General features: G+C 42.1%; 1 long non-coding RNA gene across 4 annotated transcripts; it reads left to right on the forward strand.

Moving 5' to 3' along the window:
• Window positions 1-2,556: 2,556 nt before the first annotated feature.
• On the forward strand, window positions 2,557-6,295 carry LOC123120120 (uncharacterized). Of its 4 annotated transcripts, none has more exons than XR_006459337.1 (8): window positions 2,558-2,747; window positions 2,910-3,025; window positions 3,127-3,341; window positions 3,460-3,695; window positions 3,794-3,873; window positions 4,273-4,642; window positions 4,707-4,762; window positions 4,955-5,205. It is a non-coding gene; the product is annotated as an uncharacterized lncRNA (long non-coding RNA). The 4 variants fall into 4 exon arrangements; XR_006459336.1 differs by having other exon boundaries at window positions 3,794-3,862; XR_006459338.1 differs by lacking the exon at window positions 4,955-5,205 and adding an exon at window positions 5,866-6,295 and having other exon boundaries at window positions 2,557-2,747; window positions 3,794-4,642.
• The last annotated feature ends 14,780 nt before the right edge of the window (window positions 6,296-21,075 follow it).

A 21,075-nucleotide genomic window follows, 5' to 3' on the forward strand; every position in this document is an offset into this window, starting at 1 on the left:
GTCTCTGGATCACTGGTGGCTGAACCGGGGCTGCAAATTATGATGGTGTTGGATCATCCCTCTTCGAATGACTTGTCTTTGCTGCTTGTTCTGGATGGGTAGTTCTCTCTTTTGTTATGCATATTCCTTGTCATTTGGTCATCCTCGTCTATGTCACTCTTACTATGCAATAGTTGCCTCTATTTAGAATGTCATTCTCGTCTGGATCACGAAAGTCTGAGTACTGCAGATGGGTGCATTTTGGTGGTGTAGCAAGACTTCTTATGAACTATCATGTCTTGCTGTTTATGTCAGTAGTAGTCACTAGTCAGTGTTTGAATGTTGTATATATCGTTGTTTAGAACTGTTTATTGTCTCGAACTGCTGGTGGGCTAAATGAGGGCATCACCATTCTCCAGTGTTCAGAGTATATCTCCTTTTTTTAAGTTATAATTTGAGCTCAGTGTCTTTTCGATGATGTACACTTGTTTGGGTCAGTGAGGTGTCGTTGAATATGGGCCGAGTAGTAACGCAATGCCAAATAGGTCAATTATGACTCTCATGCCGGGCTCTCAAAAGATCCTCAAAAAAAGGGCCGGGATCTAAAAAAAGAATAGGGACTCTTAGGCCGACATGTGGGCGCCATCGGTGTTTTCGTGCGCTTGCGCGCCGAGAGCATATTAGCGTGTGTTCGAAATTCATGCTACCTTTTCATCCCCAATCTCCTGCCCCCCCCCTCACCTCTGGAATCTCGATTCCTACTCTAGTTCCCCCAAATCCCCCTCCTGTACTCCCTGTACTCAAGCGCACTATCATGTCGCCGGTCAACGCGGATCTCCGAGCCGGAGATCCTGAGGTCCGTCCTGCCTTCGGGCGCTGCGTGTTATCGCTCAACAGTGGCATGGCGGTGCTTGACGACCAGTTTGCCGACAAAGTGCTGATGGTAACCATCAACGGCGACCGGCCTCCCGTCTCGCCGGACGACCTTGTCAAAGCTCTTGGCATTGTGCATGGCATCCAAATAAGTGACTTGCTCGTCGAAGTCTGTCCGCAACCGGCTGATTTCTTCGTCAGGTTCCGGACAACTTTCGACTGCAGTCGTGTGTTCGAATCTTCCCGGCGTTTGTTCTGCGATGGCGCGCTGGTGAGCTTTGATCGGTGGCACCCAGGACGGGGCTGGGTGCCCTCTGAGCTTGAGTTTTTAAAAGCTTACCTTCCACGGCATGCCTCGACGTGCTTGGAACAACGAGTCCATGAATGAGCTTATCAATGACCTTGGAGGTGAGCTCGTAAGTATGTTTGTTCCTCTAGACAGCTGGGCTCTAACGGTTATGGCATGGATGAAGAAGCCGTCCACCATACCGAAGGTGATTGGTGTTGAGATACCGGTGCAGGAACCAGGGTTGTACTATTCGTCGCCACCAAGGCCGCCGCGGACCACGTTAGGGATGTACCTGTATCGAGTGTTTGTGCATGTCGAAGAAGTGGTCAATCCATCAATCGAAGTCCTGCCGCTGCCGCTGGTGCCCGGGTCCGTCGACGACGTCCATTACAGGAGTCAACTTCATACTTTCCCCGTGTTGCTCGGAATGATGGATGGCACAGGGCCTACTCCATCGTGCGGCGGAGGCCACTGCTTCTTTGGGAGAAGAGGCAGGGCTGGCTGCCTGGATGTGCTCTAATTTGAGGTAACAACTAAATCTTGTCAGATGCTGGTTAAATCAAAGCTATGGGTGTGAAGCACCGATGTGCAAGTACATTTGATTGAGGGTTCACATGTTTCAAATGATTAATAATCAAGTGATTTCAAAAGTCCATCGGCATGGAGTTTCTTCATGCGCTATACACCAATATGACCTAAGCGGCAGTGCCACCAGTATGTGGTACTATCATCATTAACTTTGCATCTTTTCGCATCAATATTATGAACATGTGTATCACTACGATCAAGATTCAATATGAATAAACCATTCACAAGGGGTGCATGACCATAAAAGATATTGTTCATATAAATAGAAAAACCATTATTCTCTGACTTAAATGAATAACCGTCTCGCAATAAACAAGATCCAGATATAATGTTCATGCTTAACGGAGGCACCAAATAACAATTATTTAGGTTTAAAACTAATCCCGAAGGTAAACGTAGAGGGAGCGTGCCGACAACGATCACATCAACCTTGCAGACATTTCTGACGTGCATCGTCACCTCGCCTTTAGCTAGTTTCTGTTTATTTCGAAGTTCCTGTTTTGAGTTACTAATATTAGCAACTGAACCGGTATCAAATATCCAGGGGCTACTACGAGCACTAGTAAGATACACATCAATTTAAGAACAGTATAACCGAGACTAAAGCGAGCCCTTTGAGCGATTTTCATTTCTGGCCGTCCGTTTCCGCGATCTGAATGTTTCTGTCCGTCAGTCAGATCGACTTCTAATCACGAACTGGGCCAGTTGTCCTAGAGGCTGCTATTCTGGAAGCCGAAACCATGGTCTGTGGTTATATGGGCCCTCTACCTCCCAAAGCCCATTCTCTCATCCTCACTCAGCCCCCTCCTTATTAGTTTTCCAGCCCATTCTCACCCTCTCACATTCCCTCATCCCCTCGTCCAATCCAATCGACCTGGGGGAACAGCCCTACCGACAGGCGACAGCGCCGCCTCCGGCGAATCCCTTCATCCTCTGCCTCGATCGCTCCCTTTATCGTCTGCCTCGATCGCTCCCTCCCATGTTGCCTCCTTGTCCCGCTGTTCTATGCCGGCCGACGGTGAGTCCTCAGGCCATCACGGAAATACCAGTATGAAAGTTATATCACGCAGGGTTGTGATCTAAAAACAAGTCAAGGCTATACTGTTGGAACCCTTTAATCGTTCTACTTTTGTTTCAAGAGTAAGCTGGTGGGATTATAAACACTGGTGATTATGTGCAGAATTCCTCCAGCGCATGCACACGGGAAAGAGATCGCTTGGAGTAGAACTACCCTCGTACAAGAATAGGCAGGAAAGGGGACGGTCACATGAAGTTGTTGCCATGTTGAACTGCCAGGTGTGTAATCAGAAAGTGCTTCTGCCACTGCTGGCTATATAATTTCGTTTTGTTCCCAGAAAAAAAATTGTTGGAATAATAAGCATTTCTTGTTCAACTAGGCCACAGTTCACTCAGTCGCAGATGATGGCGAGGCGACAAGACGTACAGTGTGCCCAGCTCATCCCATGGTCGATTGCGCTGGGGCGCTCATGGTGGCGCTGGAAGGATTCTCCTAGCCAAATTTTAGCACAGAGGCGCCTTCCAGAGCACGTTGCCGCTAATAGTGATGTCCGGCGGCGCGAGGACATGGTGAGGCTTCAACGAATCATCCAAGGTTCGATCTCCCCTTTATCACCCCTGCTATTCATATAAAACAATTCAACAGAGTTAAGGCGTCAGGTACCATAGATCTTCCATTGATCAGGGTGAATTGTTGATTATGCTTATTATAGGCTTTGAAGGATTAAATCTGAGAACATAATTCTCGAAACGGGGGAGGTTCAATTGGTGTTCCTGGAGATGACAAGAAACATCATTCAAGGGAAGGAGGATTCGTTGTGAGAGAGTCGGATGCCGGCGCGGATCCTCTCAAAGGACTCATTGCAGCACCACAAAGACACAGGCAACGGTGCTACTGCTGATGGTAGAGAGGAGATCAATGGCAAGGGAGGCAAGGGAGAAACTGAGGGTGTGAATCTGAGTTTATTCTAGATGTCTTTTTTTGCTGATCAACTCCATCTCAATCGCCATCCATCTTCCTCTAATTTTTCTTTTGTTTCTGTACAGGTCAAAGAGGGTTTACAACTAAGTATAAAGCTTCACGAGGACTCATCTTCTTCGGATGGAAGATGATCAGTTACTGATAAGTTATAAAATTTCTATATTTCGGTGATGGTATCGACTAGGTGTTCTTTCAGATTTGCTTCTATCATGCGTATTAAAACACGTTCAGCTTATGTAGATGATGCACGGATACTGCAGTAAAAGTAAATACTTTACCTGTAAACTGAACTTTTGATTTAGTAATTCTACTTTTGGTCCAACAATCGATCAATTGTTGAGGCTATACTGAACCAAAAATTGCTTACTGGGGCAGTACTATAGTCTCTTGATTATGCTCTTAAGTAAATATCATGTCTTCCTCTAATTAGAAATTTAGAAAACAATAGGTTAATCAGAAGCTTTCTTACAAGAAGAGTGCTCTTCAGAAGCTACTACATGTATACGCTCACATCACATGCATGTTTTGTTTTCTTAATTTTCAGGTGCTTGTGAATATCTGCAGAAGTACAGTAGCCTGTAGCTTTGTAGGCGTTGAACTAAATACCAATCCAAGTAAGAGCGAAAGGAAGATAATATAGGTTTTGATCCGCCAAAAGGTCTATTTATTCTCATTTCAGTTAAGACTTACCTCTAAACATTGCATGAACTCCTGCACATATTGGATACTTTATTGATGCACCTTCTTGCATTTTAATTCCATGTAAGTTGTGTACTCTATTTAATAAGTTATTTGTATTTTGGCTACAAATGATTTTATTGGATATACTGTAGACATTTTCCGCAAGGACTGTTGCAACTTGCTAGACATAGGAAAAGATGGGAGTCAATCCAAGATGACATCAGCAACCAAAGGTGAACATTTATATAAACAATGGGTTTTCTGATACAAGAATAATCATGTGTTTTTTCTTTGAAGGTGTTTGATTTTCTTTCGGTGTGGAAATTATTATGATGATCATTCATCATAGATGGGTATGTGCTTTTCTTCTGACAAAGAAATTCAAGTTTGAATCTTAGATTTAACAATTATTTGACATGTCATGAAGTGTGTACTGCATCACTCACAAAAAGCATAGCTTCCATCCAGCGGCTTTGGCCGAGTTAATCTGTGCATTGATGTTTCACCATTTCCTGAAGTTATATAACTATTGTGGTTTCCTTCAGGTTAATGCGATTACTCTATTAAGTGAAGGTTCGTCGTTTTTCCTTGATCAAGGCTATTAATTTATAGATGAGTTTTCGAGTATACTCATAGTAGTCCAGTGACGAGTATAAGTTGAAGCAAGAGTCTATTACATAAAAAACATTTTCATTTGAAAGTAGCCATAAGATAGAAATGGCTACATATATTGTATACATGAAAATTAAGATGTATATAGCATGTCCGAGAGGCTATTTTCCTCTTTTTGGTTATACTTACTACTGTCCATTTGAAGACAAAGGAAAACTTCTGCGAAACAACTTTTTTCAGATTGTTTTATCATTTTCAACTCATGGTTCAATTATGTTTACCTTTTGTCACCTTATATTTATGGAAATTCCTATCAACATATTGCCAAAACAGATGGGCGCGGCAACGTGCGCCTTCGATGATCTAGTAACATGTATATCAGATATAATTTTGTTGAGTTGCCAGCCTTCTTATCTGCCAAGTATCTAGGGCAGTTCCGCTTCTAGTGACCGTTCCCCTTACAATAGAAGCACTCAGTCTCAGGTTTGGGTCCAAACTTGGGTTTCTTCACTGGAGCGGTAACTGGCTTGCCATTTTGAAGTTTCGCTTCTTTCCCTTACCCTTCTTGAAACTAGTGGTCTTGTTGACCATCAACACTTCATGGTTCTTCTTGATTTCTACCTCCGCGACCTTAAGCATTGCAAATAGCTCAGGGATCGTCTTCTCCATAACTTGTATGTTATAGTTCATCACGAAGTTCTAGCAGCTAGGTGGTAGTGATTGGAGAACTCTGTTTATCACTGTCTTATTAGGAAGATTAACTCCCACTTGATTCAAGCGAGTGTAGCACCCACACACTATAAGCACATGCTCACTAACTGAGCTATTCTCCTTCATCTTGCAGGCAAAGAACTTGCCAGATGTCTCATACCTCTCAACACGGGCATGAGCCTGAAACATCAATTTCGGCTCTGGAACATCTCATATGCTCTGTGGTATTCAAAATGTCTTTGGAGCCCCAATTTCTAAGCCATAAAGTATGGCACACTGAACTATTGAGTAGTCATCAGAACGTGCTTGCCAGATGTTCACAACATCCACAGACGACGCTAGACGGGTTGGCACATCGAGCGGTGCATCAAGGACATAAGCCTTCTGTGCAGTAGTGAGGACAATCCTTAGATTACGGACCTAGTTCGCATAATTTCTTACATTATCTTTCAACTTAATCTTCCTCTAGGAACGTATTAAAGTTCAGGGGAGCTACTACGCTAGCTATTGATCTACAACATAACTTGCAAAGACAACTAGACTATGTTCATTATAATTGCTTCAGTTAATCAAATTACTAGTGAACTCCCACTTAAATCAACATCCCTCAACTTGTCTAAGTATTACATGATCCAAATCAACTACGCAGGTCCGGTCATAACGTGAGATGGGGTCGTCATCAATGGTGAACATCTCCATATTGATCACATCTACTATATGACTCATGTTTGACCTTTCGGTCTTCCATGTTCCGACGCCATGTCTGTACATGCGAGGCTCGTCAAGTTTAACCCAAGTATTACGCATGTGTAAAACTGGCTTACATCCGTTGTATGCGAACGTAGAGTCTATTACAAACAATCATCACAAGGTGCTTCGAAACAATGAACTTTCGCAACGGTACAAACTTAGGGAGAACACTGTTTATCTTGAAATTTAGTGAAGGGATCATCTTATAATGTTGCTATCGTCATAAATAAAATAAGATGCATAAAAAGATAAACATCACATGCAATGAATATGTGAGACGATATGGCCATTATCATCTTGTGCTTTTGATCTCCATCTCCAAAGCACTGGCATGATCTCGATCATCACCGGCATGATATCATGATCTCCAACGTCACCGGCATGACACCATGATCTTCATCATCTTGATCTCCATTATCGTGCCGTCATGTGGTGTTCTGTGCCAACTATTGCTTCTACGACCATTGCTAACTCATAGTGATAAAGTAAAGCAAGAACATGATGTTTGATGAGTGACACACAGGTCATACAATAAATTAAAGGCAACCCTATGGCTCCTGCCGGTAGCCGTACTCATCGACATGCAAGTCGTGAACCTATTGCAAAACATGGTCATCTCATATATCAAGATATATCACATCACGTTTGGGCCATACCACATCACAACATGCCCTGCAAAACAAGTTAGACGCTCTCTACTTTGTTGTTGCAATTTTTACGTGGCTGCTAGGGCAAACTATAAGAACCGTTCTTATCTATGCAAAACCAAAATGGTGATATAAAAGTTGCCTTTTAACCTTCTACAAGGGCCGCCGTTGTCAAGACAGATTCAACTAAGGTGGGAGAGACACACACCCGCAAAGCCACTTCTATGCAATACAAGTTGCATCCCAGTCAGTGGAACCGGTCTCTTGTGCGAGGACAAGTAAGGTTGGTCCGAGCCGCTTCATCCCACAATACCGCCGAATCCAAATAAGACAAAGGAAGTAAGCAATTTGAACGTCAACGCCCACAACATATTTGCTTTCTACTCGTGCATATACATCTATGCATAGACCTAGCTCTGATACCACTGATGGGGAATGAAGCATGAAAATCAAAAAAATTCCTACGAAACACCTAAGATCTAATCTAGGAGATGTATAGCTACGAGAGGGGAGTGTGTCTACATACCCTTATAGACTGAAAGCATTAGCATCATAATGCGATTGATGTAGTCGTACTTTTTTTTGAACATTAAAATAGCAGGAGAGGCTCCTACTGTTGCTTTATTAAAACAAGGGGCATTTACATTTTACATTTTGTACAGAGCCAAAGGGCTAAGCAAGAAAAGAAAGAAGGCTACATATTATACAGAGGGGTTTTGGTGAAGAGCCAAGTCTTGAATCAGGCCTTGGATAAAAGTATTGATATCTCCCTTTGTCCTAAATGTTAGGATCTCCAGATCTTTCTTAAACATCCTCAACCAGTCCGGGTGTGAGGCCACCTCACCATCAAATAGAACTTTATTTCTTTGTTTTCAGATATTCCAAGCTGCAAGAATTGTGACTTCTTTGAATGCAGGCTTGTGCCAAGATGTGTGAGAGGCATCAAACATTGCTTGGATATCAGTGTCATTCCCGCATTGAATTCCAATTGTTTCCCAGCACCTGTTAGCAAATTGACACTCGTAGAAAAGGTGTTTGTTTGTTTCAAGCTCACCCAGGTTACACATCATACAAGAATGATCATCACCAATATTAAAGTGTCTTCTTAGGAGCATATCTCTTGTGTTGACCATGTCCATCAACATGAGCCAAGCAAAAACTTTGTGTCTCATGATGCATTTAGATTTCCATATTGAAGTTATATAGCTTGGGGCTGTTACATTTCTAAAGAGGAACTTGTAGAATTTTTTGGGTTTGTATTGTTCATCTCCCCAACATAAAATCCACTCGTCGACACCCATTTGTTGTAGAGTCATAGTGTTTATTACGGGCATGATGTCATCAAGTTCTGATCTTGCTTCAATAGACAAAGGTAGATGGAACAGCGTAGCAGGATCTGGATTGGAGTGAAATTGCCCAATGACATGTCTTCATCTTGGGCATACGAGTAAAGATGATTATGAGAAATTGAGAGGACTGTATCCCCCTGCCATAAGTCTTTCCAAAAGAGCACAGTGTCACCAGCTCTAGGTATGCATAACGTGATGCCTCTGAAAATATCCATTAAGGAAAAAACATCCATCCACCAAAACGACCCACAAGGTGCTTTTGCATGAGGCACACCCTGATCATAATATGCATGCCAAATCAGCATGACCCAAGGAACATCAACTTTGTGAATGAACTTGTGTAGGTATTTGAGCAGTAACACCTTGTTTTGTGCTTTGAGATCCAGAACCCCTAAGCCACCTTTTTTCTTAGGTCGGCAAACCAAATCCCAAGCTGCCAAGGAATGTGTTTTAGCATCTCGATCAGTATCTTTTCTCCATAGACAGTGGCGCCTTGCCAGATCAAATATATCAATCAACTTCAATGGGAGCTTGAGGACGCACATGGCAAATGAAAGAAGCGATGAAAGTGCAGAATTAATAAGTTGAACTCTCTCACCATAAGATAGCCAGATGGCCGTACCAGTTAATCTTTTTTCAATTCTATCAACAAGGGGCATCAATTCTCTTATAGTTGGTCGTGTGGTACCCACAGGAAGTCCCAGGTACGTGAACGACATGCTTCCAACTTGGCAACCAATTTCCAAAGCTAGCTGCGTGCTTTCTCATCATTAACATTAATGGGCATCAATTGTGATTTTCCATAATTTATTTTTAGCCCAGTTGCCCTCGCATAAGAATCAAGAATAGCTTTAATGGTATGCAGCTGGTCAACATCAGCCGGCAGCACAATGATTGTGTCGTCAGCGTATTGAATAACTGGATATTGTTCTGATGCAGGCTCTTCAATTGGTAACTGAATATGTCCTTCCTCCCAAGCTTTGTTGATTAGAGATTGTAGAAGGTCCGCAGCAATAACAAACAAAAGAGGAGAGACTGGGTCTCCTTGATGAACACCTCTTTTACATTTGAATTCTTTACCAGGCACTCCGTTTAAAAGAATTGAAGATGTTTCAGATTCCAGGAGCATTTTTATCCACTTGCACCAACGGTCATCAAACCCTTTGCACTTGAGAATGTTGAGAATGAAGTCGTGTTCCATGGTATCAAATGCTTTCTCAAAGTCTAGTTTTAGAATAACTATTTCTTTCCCGGATTGTTTGCATTGATGAAGATATTCGAAGGCCCAACCCAAGCAGTCTTGAATTGTGCGGGATTTGATGAACCCATACCGGTTACGGTGAACAATTTTAAAAATCCATTTTTGCAATCTTTCAGCTAGAATTTTTGTTAAGACTTTGAGCACACAATTAAGAAGGGATATCGGTCGGTAGTTGATACGTCTCTGTCGTATCTATAATTTTTGATTGTTCCATGCCAATATTATACAACTTTCATACACTTTTTGGCAACTTTTTATATTATTTTTGGGACTAACATATTGATCCAGTGCCCAGTGCCAGTTCCTGTTTGTTGCATGTTTTATGTTTCGCAGAAACCCAATATCAAACGGAGTCCAAACGGGATAAAAACGGATGGAGAATTATTTTGGAATATTTATGATTTTTGGGAAGTAAAATCAACGCGAGATGGTGCCCGAGGGGGCCACGAGGCAGGGGGCGCGCCCTGAACACTCGTGGGCACCCCGTAAGGCGGTTGACGCTCTTCTTTTGCCGCAAGAAAGCTAATTTTATGAGAAAAATCTGGGCGAAAGATTTAACCCAATCGGAGTTACGGATCTCCGGATATAAAAGAAACGGTGCCAGGGCAGAATCGGAGAAGGCAAAAATAGAGAGAGACAGAGAGACAGATCCAATCTCGGAGGGGCTCTCGCCCCTCCCACGCCATGGACACCATGGACCAGAGGGGAAACCCTTCTCCCATCTAGGGAGAAAGTCAAGGAAGAAGGAGGGGGGCTCTCTCCCCCTCGCTTCCGGTGGCGCCGGGGTGCCGCCGGGGGCCATCATCATCACCGCGATCTACACCAACACCTCCGCCATCTTCACCAACATCTCCATCACCTTTCCCCCTCTATCTACAGCGGTCCACTCTCCCGCAACCCGCTGTACCCTCTACTTGAACATGGTGCTTTATGCTTCATATTATTATCCAATGATGTGTTGCCATCCTATGATGTCTGAGTAGATTTTCGTTGTCCTATCAGTGGTTGATGAATTGCTATGATTGATTTAATTTGCTTGTGGTTACGTTGCTGTCCTTTGGTGCCCATCATATGAGCGCGCGCGTGGATCACACCATAGGGTTAGTTGTATGCTGATAGGACTATGTATTGGAGGGCAAGAGTGACAGAAGCTTCTACCTAGCATAGAAATTGATGCATACGGGATTGAAGGGGGACCAATATATCTTAATGCTATGGTTGGGTTTACCTTAATGAACGTTAGTAGTTGCGGATGCTTGCTAATAGTTCCAATCATAAGTGCATAGAATTCCAAGCCAGGGATGACATGCTAGCAGTGGCCTCTCCCACATAATACTTGCTATCGGTCTAGTAAAGTAGTCAATTGCTTAGGGACAATTTCGCAACTCCTACCACCACTTTTCCACACTCGCTATATTTACTTTTTTGTGTCTTTATCTAAACAGCCCCTAGTTTTAATTTATGTGCTCTTTATTATCTTGCAAACCTATCCAACAGCACCTACAAAGTACTTCTAGTTTTATACTTGTTCTAGGTAAAGTGAACGTCAAGCGTGCGTAGAGTTGTATCGGTGGTCGATAGAACTTGAGGGAATATTTGTTCTACCTTTAGCTCCTCGTTGGGTTCGACACTCTTACTTATCGAAAGAGGCTACAATTGATCCCCTATACTTGTGGGTTATCAAGACCTTTTTCTGGCGCCGTTGCCGGGGAGGAATAGCGTGGGGTGAATATTCTCGTGTGTGCTTGTTTGCTTTATCACTAAGTAATTTTTATTTGATGTTCTTAGTTGTTTTCTATCTTTAGTTATGGGTAGGAAACGCAAAATACCAAAAAAATTAGTTGTACCTACTGAACCAATGGGTGAAGAACCACTTAAAATCTATCGTACTCCTGAAGCTTATTACTTGGATCATCTTCGATCCCTATGTGCTCGTGCTGAAACCCCAACTAGCTTAGTTGATGGCAGATCTTTAGATGAGCATGCTTGTTATGTTCGACACCGCATATCTGAAAAAAGGGAACTTTTACTGGGTCAAATTCATCGTTTGCAATGCTATGCTTGGAATTTATGTGAAATATATGATATTACTTGTTGTTCTGAAGACCCTAAGAAACACCTTCCCTACCAATGTTTATTTAGTGATAATGGAATCGTATCTTCTTATGCTAAAGGTGTTTATAATTACTATGATGTTCAACAAATTGAAGAATTTGTTGCTTTTAAGGGTGCTTATGAAATTGCTTCTTTGATTGAAAAGTATGGTGCTACTCTTTACAAATCTGAAAATTTTGCCATACTTAAATATTGTTATGATAATTATGCTTCTAATGCCTATGTTAAACCATATATTGAGGACTCCTCCGCTGTCCAAGAAGAGACTAATATTTTGCAGGAGTCTATGGAAGAAGAAATTGATAAAACTGTGAGCTCATTGGATGAAAAAGATGAGGAGGAGAGCGAAGAACAAAAGGAGGAAGAGCGGATTAGCTACCCGTGCCCACCTTCTAATGAGAGTAACTCTTCAACTCATACATTGTTTAATTTCCCTTCGTGCTTACCGAAGGATGAGTGCCATGATGATTGCTATGATCCCTTGAATTCGTTTGAAATATCCCTTTTTGATGAACTTGATGCTTGATATGCTTGTGGCCAAGATGCCAATATGAATGATGCTTATGGAGATGAACTTGCTATAGTTCCTTATGTTAAACATGAAATTGTTGCTATTGCACCCACGCGTGATAGTCCTATTATCTTTTTGAATTCTCCCGACTACACTATATCGGAGAAGTTTGCACTTATTAAGGATTATATTGATAGGTTGCCTTTTACCGTTGCACATGATGATTTTGATAGATATAATATGCATGTGCTTGCTGCTCCTACTTGCAATTATTATGAGAGAGGAACTATATCTCCACCTCTCTATGTTTCCCACACGATAAAATTGCAAGAAATTGTTTATACTATGCATTGGCCTTTACTATGTGTGAATGAATTGTTCTTTTATGACATGCCGATGCATAGGAAGAGAGTTAGAATTCGTAATTGCTTGATATATGTTGCTTTGTGCTCACAACTAAATGCCAAATCATTGTTAATTAAAATTGGCTTTGATATACCTTGGGATCCGGGTGGATTCACTACTTGAGCATTATATGCCTAGCTTAATGGCTTTAAAGAAAGCGCTGCCAGGGAGACAACCCGGAAGTTTTAGAGAGTCATTTATTTTTGTTGAGTGCTTTTATAAAGTTTAAAAACAAAAAAATAAAGAGGGAAACCTAAAACTTTTTCAAAAAGAAAAGCGAAAGTGAGAAAGACAAGCATTGTTGAAGTGGGAGCTAGCCTTGAACTTTGTTCATGCTCACGGAAACTTTGTGAATCTTGATTACAGAAACTTTTCAATAAAATTAATTATCCCCTTGTACAATTCCATTGTATTATAAAAATAATGTGCCAAGGTTTGCCTTTAGGATGTTTACAATGCTTGTTGGTTTGTACGGTGCAGGACAGAAACTTTGGCTGTAGTGCGCGATTTTTAATTTTTTACTGGAACGTCAAACGGTTCTGATTCTTTTTGCACTGTATTTCTATAGAAATTGTTTATTTTTACTAATTTTGGCAGAATGTTTTAAGTATCAGAAGTATGGTGAATGTTCAGATTATTACAGACTGTTCTTTTTTAGACAGATTCTGTTTTTGATGCATAGTTTGCTTGTTTTGATGAAACTATCAATTCCTATCAATGGATTAAGCCATGAAAAAGTTATATTACAGTAGACACAATGCAAAAACAAAATATGAATTGGTTTGCAACAGTACTTAGAGTAGTGGTTTGCTTTGTTATACTAACGGATCTTACCGAGTTTTCTGTTGAAGTTTTGTGTGGATGAAGTGTTCGAGGATCGAGGAGGTCTCGATGTGAGAAGAAGGAAGAGAGGAAAGAGCTCAAGTTTGGGGATGCCCAAGGCACCCCAGGTAAATATTCAAGGAGACTCAAGCGTCTAAGCTTGGGGATGCCCCGGAAGGCATCCCCTCTTTCTTTAACAAGTATCGGTATGTTTTCGGATTCGTTTCATTCATGTGATATGTGCAGATCTTGGAGCGTCTTTTGCATTTAGTTTTCATTTTCTTTTATGCACCATGCTGGTATGAGACAGTCCTTGGTTGATTTATAGAATGCTCTTTGCACTTCACTTATATCTTTTGAGTATGGCTTTATAGAATGCTTCATGTGCTTCACTTATATCATTTGAAGTTTGGATTGCCTGTTTCTCTTCACATAGAAAACCGCCATTTGTAGAATGCTCTTTTGCTTCACTTATATTTGTTATAGCGTGGGCATATCTTTTGTAGAAAGAATTAAACTCTCTTGCTTCACTTATATCTATTTAGAGAGATGACAGGAACTGGTCATTCACATGGTTAGTCATAAAATCCTACATAAAACTTGTAGATCACTGAATATGATGTGTTTGATTCCTTGCAATAGTTTTGCGATATAAAGATGGTGATATTAGAGTCATGCTAGTGGGTAGTTGTGGATTGTAGAATTACTTGTGTTGAGGTTTGTGATTCTCGTAGGATGCATGTATGGTGAACCGTTATGTCACGAAGTTGGAGCATGAGGTATTTATTGATTGTCTTCCTTATGAGTGGCGGTCGGGGACGAGCGATGGTCTTTTCCTACCAATCTATCCCCCTAGGGGCATGCGTAGTAGTACTTTGCTTCGAGGGCTAATAAACTTTTGCAATAAGTATATGAGTTTTTTATGACTAATGTGAGTCCATGGATTATACGCACTCTCACCCTTCCATCATTGCTAGCCTCTTCGGTACCGTGCATTGCCCTTTCTCACCTCGAGAGTTGGTGCAAACTTCGCTGGTGCATCCAAACCCCGTGATACGATATGCTCTATCACACATAAGCCTCATTATATCTTCCACAAAACAGCCACCATACCTACCTATCATGGCATTTCCATAGCCATTCCGAGATATATTGCCATGCAACTTCCATCATCATCATATACATGACTTGAGCATTTATTGTCATATTGCTTTGCATGATCGTAAGATAGATAGCATGATGTTTTCATGGCTTATCCGTTTTTTGTTGTCATTGCTATGCTAGATCATTGCACATCCCGGTACACCGCCAGAGGCATTCATATAGAATCATATCTTTGTTCTTGTATCGAGTTGTAATATTGAGTTGTAAGTAAATAAAAGTGTGATGATCATCATTATTAGAGCATTGCCCCAGTGAGGAAAGGATGATGGAGACTATGATTCCCCCACAAGTCGGATGAGACTCCGGACGAAAAAATAAATAAGAGAAGGCCCAAAAAAACAAAAAAAATGAGAGAACAAAGAGCGAAGGGGCAATGTTACTATCCTTTTACCACACTTGTGCTTCAGAGTAGCACCATGTTCTTCATATAGAGAGTCTCTTGAGTTATCACTTTCATATACTAGTGGGAATTTTCATTATAGAACTTGGCTTGTATATTCCAACGATGGGCTTCCTCAAATGCCCTAGGTCTTCATGAGCAAGCAAGTTGGATGCACACCCACTTAGTTTTCAGTTTGAACTTTCATACACTTATAGCTCTTAGTGCATCCGTTGCATGGCAATCCCTACTCCTCGCATTGACATCATTTGATGGGCATCTCCATAGCCCATTGATTAGCCGCGTCGATGTGAGACTTTCTTCCTTTTTGTCTTCTTCACATAACCCCCATCATCATATTCTATTCCACCTATAGTGCTATGTCCATGGCTTGCGCTCATGTATTGCGTGAGGGTTGAAAAGGCTGAAGCGCATTAAAAAGTATGAACCAATTGCTCGGCTTGTCATCGGGGGTGTGTAGGATGTGAATATTTTGTGTGGTGAAGAAGGAGCATAGCCAGACTATATGATTTTGTAGGGATAACTTTCTTTGGCCATGTTATTTTGAAAAGACATGATTGCTTTATTAGTGGCCTTGAAGTATTATTGTTTTGATGTCAAATGATAGACTATTGCTTTGAATCACTCGTGTCTTAATATTCATGCCATGATTAGATACATGATCAAGATTATGCTAGGTAGCATTCCACATCAAAAATTATCTTTTTATCATTTACCTACTCGAGGACGAGCATGAATTAAGCTTGGGGATGCTGATACGTCTTCGTCGTATCTATAATTTTTGATTGTTCCATGCCAATATTATACAACTTTCATATACTTTTTGGCAACTTTTTATACTATTTTTGGGACTAACATATTGATCCCGTGCCCAGTGCCAGTTCCTGTTTGTTGCATGTTTTATATTTCGCAGAAACCCAATATTAAACGGCGTCCAAACCGGATAAAAACGGACGGAGAATTATTTTGGAATATTTATGATTTTTGGGAAGTAAAATCAACGCGAGACGGTGCCCGAGGGGGCAACGAGGCAGGGGCGTGCCCCAGGGAGGCAGGCGCGCCCTGGACCCTCGTGGGCACCCCGTAAGGCGGTTGACACTCTTCTTTTGCCGTAAGAAAGCTAATTTTATGAGAAAAATATGGGCGAAAGCTTCAACCCAATCGGAGTTACGGATCTCTGGATATAAAAGAAACGGTGCCAGGGCAGAATCGGAGAAGGCAGAAACGGAGAGAGACAGAGAGACAGATCCAATCTCGGAGGGGCTCTCGCCCCTCCCACGCCATGGAGACCATGGACCAGAGGGGAAACCCTTCTCCCATCTAGGGAGAAGGTCAAGGAAGAAGAAGAAGGAGGGGGGCTCTCTCCCCCTCGCTTCCGGTGGCGCCGGAGTGCCGCCGGGGGCCATCATCATCACCGCGATCTACACCAACACCTCTGCCATCTTCACCAACATCTCCATCACCTTTCCCCCTCTATCTACAGCGGTCCACCTCCCGCAACCCGCTGTACCCTCTACTTGAACATGGTGCTTTATGCTTCATATTATTATCCAATGATGTGTTACCCTCCTATGATGTCTGAGTAGATTTTCGTTGTCTTATCGGTGGTTGATGAATTGCTATGATAGATTTAATTTGCTTGTGGTTATGTTGCTGTCCTTTGGTGCCCATCATATGAGCACGCGCGTGGATCACACCATAGGGTTAGTTGTATGCTGATAGGACTATGTATTGAAGGGCAAGAGTGACAGAAGCTTCTACCTAGCATAGAAATTGATGCATATGGGATTGAAGGGGGACCAATATATCTTAATGCTATGGTTGGGTTTTACCTTAATGAACGTTAGTAGTTGCGGATGCTTGCTAATAGTTCCAATCATAAGTGCATAGAATTCCAAGCCAGGGATGACATGCTAGCAGTGGCCTCTCCCACATAATACTTGCTATCGGTCTAGTAAAGTAGTCAATTGCTTAGGGACAATTTCGCAACTCCTACCACCACTTTTCCACACTCGCTATATTTACTTTTTTGTGTCTTTATCTAAACAGCCCCTAGTTTTAATTTACGTGCTCTTTATTATCTTACAAACCTATCCAACAGCACCTACAAAGTACTTCTAGTTTTATACTTGTTCTAGGTAAAGCGAACGTCAAGCGTGCGTAGAGTTGTATCGGTGGTCGATAGAACTTGAGGGAATATTTGTTCTACCTTTAGCTCCTCGTTGGGTTCGACACTCTTACTTATCGAAAGAGGCTACAATTGATCCCCTATACTTGTGGGTTATCAGTAGTCATTAACTGTTCCAGGCGTACCCTTCTTAGGAATCAGTGTTATCAATGAGGTATTAAGGCAGTTAATATTTATCTTTCCTTCCCAGAAATCCTGACACGGAGTATAAAAATCCTCCTTAATAATCTCCCAGCACACTTTCAGAAATTGGCCATTAAAACCGTCCGGCCCCGGAGCCCTATCAGCAGGTATGAGTTTGATGACCCTGTCAATTTCCTCAGTAGTAAAATGCTCAGATAATTCAGATAATCTAGGGTATTCTTGGATTAATTCAGATAATCCAGTGTAGTCGTACTCTTCACGATCCAATCCGATTTAGTGCCGAATGGATGGCAGCTCCGAGTTTAGCACACGTACGGCTTAGTGGCGTCCTCTCCTTCTTGATCCAGCAAGCGAGGGAGAGGAGGTATATGAGATCGAAACCAACATGACGGCGTGGTGGTGGAGCGGAACTGCAGCATGGATTCGCCAAGCGTCTGCGCGAGGTGGAAGAGGTGTAACAGGAGGGAGACTGGCAAGGGTGGAAGGGTGGTTGCCCCCAATGCCTCGCCGCCTTTATATAGGCCTCGAGGGGGCTAGTGGTTTGCCGTACAGGCCCCTAGGGTCGTTGGCCAAGGGGGGAGGAAGGAAATCCCTCCTTTCCTTCCCCGCCAATCGTTATACCTCTTTTTAGGGATCCTGAACTTATCCCTTTGGGATATAATACTATTCCTTTTAAGGGAGGATCTTGGTGCGCCTAGACCATGGGTGTGGGGGGGGGCTTTCCCCACTACCCACGTCCATGTGGGTCCCTGATAACCCACAAGTATAGGGATCAATCATAGTCCTTTCGATAAGTAAGAGTGTCGAACCCAACGAGGAGTAGACGGAAGTGACAAGCGGTTTTCAGCAAAGTATTTTCTGTAGGCACTGAAATTGTCGGTAACAGATAGTTTGATAGCAAGATAATTTGTAACGAGCAATAAGTAGTAATAGTAAAAAAGTGTAGCAAGGTAGCCCAATCCTTTTTATAGCAAAGGACAGGCCGAAACGATCTCTTATAATAAGCAAAGCATTCTTGAGGACACACGAGAATTTCGTCCAGTCACTTTCATCATGTTTGTTTGGTTCGTGTTCATTACTTCAATAAATTGATATGTGGGTGGACCGGTGCTTGGGTACTGTTCTTACTTGAACAAGCCACCCACTTATGATTAACCCCTCTCGCAAGCATTCGCAACTACGAAAGAAGAATTAAGATAAATCTAACCATAGCATTAAACATATGGATCCAAATCAGCCCCTTACGGAATAGCGCATAAATTAGGGTTTAGGCTTATGTCACTCTAGCAACCCATCATCTAATAATTACTCCACATGCATTCCCTTAGGCCCAAAAATGGTGAAGTGTCATGTATTCGACGTTCACATAACACCACTAAGGGAAACAACAACATACATATCTTTCAAAATATCGAACGAATACCAAATTCACATGATTACTTATGACAAGACTTCTCCCATGTCCTCAAGAACAAAAGTAACTACTCACAAATCATGTTCATGTTCAAGATGAGAGGGGTATTGAATAGCATAATGGATCTAACATTTAATCTTCCACCAAATAAACCAACTAGCATCAACTACAAGATGTAATCAACACTACTAGCAACCCACATGTACCAATCTGAGGTTTTGATACAAAGATTGAATACAAGAGATGAACTAGGGTTTTGAGATGAGACGGCGGGTGTTCTATTTCAACACACCAACAAAGTGGTCTAGAGGTTAACACCAACAGAGCACTGGTGTAACACATCCTATCATAGTGTAGCGGAGCACACTCCCTTCAAAGCCTTATATGGGTATCAACCTCGTCCACTTGGCATTTCAGCACATGCATCCACCAATTAATGAGTTACACGAGTTAGTCTCGGATAGAGCTATGATCTCCAAAAACATTTGAAGAGAGCGCAGGAGCGCATTAAACGACAAGCAGACAAACAATCAAAGTGAGCAATAGTTTGAGGTGGGGGGTCAAGTGTATTTGAAAGATGTAGCCGTATCTTTAGAATTCACTGGCTGCTCGCTGGAACCAGAAGCTGGCATTTAAGTTCTATGGACCTTACCAAGTATCGCAAAAAGTGGGTATGGTGTACTAGAAGCTTCAGCTTCCGGTTAATTCCAAGATTCACAATGTGATCCATGTTTCTCAATGGAAGAAACACCTATCACCTTCAACAATCGTTGAGAAAAATATGGGAGTCATAGTACCTCAAGAGATGTCTCTTCTCTGATCGCTACCTTCTTACAATCAAAGCCCATCCAACATGGCAGCAAACTCAAGCCCCAGATGAAGGTTCGTTGGTGCAACCGTCCAGACACTTAGGATACTTGGGAAGATGTGTTTGCTTTCGACGCTTGCTTCCCTACTCTCACGGCTTGGGGTCAAGCCGCGCCTGAAAGAGCGGGGAGTGTTATGTGGTGGCCCAGCCCAGGAAGGCGGCCCAAGGCTTCTGAACGCAACCGTGGGTTGGCCAGGGCTAGGAAGCAGGAGAAGCTAACTGGCGGGAGGAATATATAAGAGACAGAGAGGTGGTCGACAGAGGCAATGAAGAACAGAATATCAACTAGTTTTCCCCTTTTCCATTTCAAACTTGTATCCAAGTCCAGTTGATTGTTCCACTTGTATTGGATCTTCCGGTTTATATAAGTGCGTGCATAACACATAGCGTCTCCACACGGGAGCTCCTATAGCGACCCGAAGCAACCGAGGGGGGGAGGGGGACTGGGCATGCCCATTTGCTGGCACTGAAACGGCTCGGTGTAAAAATCCAGAAAATCAAAGCGCTTCCCATGGATCGAACGCGAGACCTCCAACTAGGATCCAGTGTGGCTAGCTAATCGAGTTGTTGAGCGTTTGCGATTGCTTGGCAACGTGAATCTTTAAGAACTAACTCTAGCGATAGATCCGAACATTTTTTTTTACATTTCTGAACAATTGTTCAAAAAGCGAAACATTTTTCTATATTCCGAACAAATTTTGAAAATATCAAACCATTTTTGCAATTGTGAACAACTTTTGAAGTTCTGAACATTTTGTTGAAAATGTGAACTAAATTTTCATATCTAGAACATTTTTTTGGAAAAAGTGAACAATTTTTAAAATTCTAAACAATATTTGAAAATGCAAACATTCTAACTTTATTTGAATGTATGAATGTTTTTTAGAATAAGCGAATATGTTTTGAAAACTAAATTTTATGAATTTCTGCTCATTTTCTAAAATAATTGAACAAAACATAAAAATAGGAACGTTTTTTAAATTTTGAAAATATAAACATTTTCTAAAATTTCTAACATTTTTTGAACACCTGTGCATTTTAAAATATAAACTTGAAAAAGAAAAAAGGAAAAGGAAAAAGAATGAAAAAAGAAAAAAGAAACAGAAAAGGAAAAGGACATGTCGTTTGGCTCAGTCGGGGGCGCCCCTGCCGATGCGAAGCGTGCTCTGCGACTCTGTCAGTAGGGTATCGCTGCAAAGCGTGGCCAACGCCCGTTGCGAGTTGGGCTTGCCCGCTGCGGTCCTGCCGCCCGGAGCTTGCGCGCTTCGGTGCTGTAGGTAGACGAGGTCAGTCATCTGCTCAAAA

Source organism: Triticum aestivum, chromosome 5D (genome assembly GCF_018294505.1).
Source record: "Triticum aestivum cultivar Chinese Spring chromosome 5D, IWGSC CS RefSeq v2.1, whole genome shotgun sequence".
Classification (NCBI taxonomy): Eukaryota; Viridiplantae; Streptophyta; class Magnoliopsida; order Poales; family Poaceae; genus Triticum; species Triticum aestivum.